Source organism: Echinops telfairi, unplaced genomic scaffold (assembly GCF_000313985.2).
Source record: "Echinops telfairi isolate 266 unplaced genomic scaffold, ASM31398v2 ScPeMD7_25;HRSCAF=90, whole genome shotgun sequence".
Lineage (NCBI taxonomy): Eukaryota > Metazoa > Chordata > Mammalia > Afrosoricida > Tenrecidae > Echinops > Echinops telfairi.
The window spans coordinates 3,289,234-3,290,962 of NW_022103922.1; positions in this window are offsets into that span (position 1 = coordinate 3,289,234).

Below are 1,729 nucleotides of genomic sequence, written 5' to 3' on the forward strand. Positions count from 1 at the left end.
CCGGGGCTCCTCCGGGCAGGCTGTGGCCTGGTCTTTCTCCGGGTGTCACCTCCAGCCCCCAGGGGAGCAGCTGAGTGCTTACCTCGCTGTGGCACCGGAGGCTCCCAAGCAGGGAGCTGAGTAGCTTTGCCAAGGAAGCTAGTGCCCGCACAGTGTCTAAAAGGCTGGGGCCCTGGTCAACCAGCCCGCCTTTTCCCGGGACGCCGCAGAAGGGGAGGAACACCTTTTCCTCCATGGTGCCGACAGCAGGTCGTGTGTGCAGCTGTGGGGCGCCCACACTGGTTTATGCCCCGACACGGCTCCGCACGAGCCCTCTCGACTCTCTTGCCTGACAGACGTCGCCCTTGTCCTCAGGCAGGGGTTCTCCACCTTCCTCAGGCCACAACCCTTTCATACAGGTCCTCATGTTGGGGTGACCCCCGCAACCCTAAAATTATTTCCGTTGCTCCTTCATCACTGTCATTTTGCTACTGTTATGAATGGGTGGCCTCTGCAAAAGGGTTGTTCAACCCCCCAAAGGCGTCTCAACCCATGGGGTCAGGGACCCTTATGCCAGGGCATGGCTGCATGGCCAATACCTCCGCACTGCTGCCCGCCTGTCAGGAACTTTCTTTAGCTGGTTCAGGTGTGTGCGTGCATGTTAGCACATGCTTACATGTGACGGTGTGCACGGGAGTGTGTGACAATGTCAATTTGTGTTTAAAGGGACAACTGCAAACCTCAGTCTTTGGCCCTGAGTGGGAGGCACGATAAGAATGGGTCATGGAGGCAGACCGAGCTGTTAAACTCTCACTCAAACCTGAGATCTGCTCTCTCTTGGGAAGGGGCAACGAAGGAGAAAGGGAAGGGGAAGGTAGAGGAAGAGGAGGGAGAAGAGAAGGCAGAGAAGGGATGCAGGGTGAGGGGTGGGGGAGAGGCATGGATGGTGACTGCCACCGAGTCACTGTGACTCACAGAGACCCTGTAGGGCAGAGTAGAATGGCCCCTGTGGGTTTCGGAGACCATAACTCTTTGTGGGAGTGGAGAGCCTCATTTTGCTCCCACAGGGTGGCTGGTGGGTTTGAACCGCTGACCTTACAGTGAGCAGCTCCATTGATACCTCCACCAAAGAGCCTCTCTTGCAAAACTTCACAGCTGATCTGGCTCTGAAGGCTCTGCTGGAAGAGAATCCACAGGCATGGCTGAGGAATGTGGCGCTGGGCTCCAAGTGTAAGCTAACAATGACTCTGGCCCACAGCTCTCATCAAGCCTAACCCGCAGGCCCTGTGGGACAGAAGAGGACTGCCCAGGGGGCTTCCAGGAGGCCCTACTGGTGGAGCCTGAGTCCACAGCAGTGGGCTGCTGGAGCGGGGCTGTCAGGTGAGCGTTGGACTGCTAACTGCTAGACCGGCAGCTCCCCAGAAGAAAGTGAGCCACTGTGCTCCCTTAAAGATGTGCACTCTCAGAACCCAGTGAGGACCGGGAGTGTGAGTCCAGGTAGACCCGAGAAACAGATCCACCAACACTCATACATGTGCAAGAGAGCATCTTATAGCAAGACGTAATGACGCATCAGTAAACGTCCTCACCCAGTCCTCAGCAAGCCCATAAGTCCAGTACCAGCCCACAAATTCCTCTTCAGACTCACACAGCAACGATGCCGAGTGCAGGAAGATCACAGGCCGGTGGGCGGAAAGTCCCGTGGCTCCAATGGCAGTGGAAGCATCTCCAGGGCTCTGGCTGCCATCAG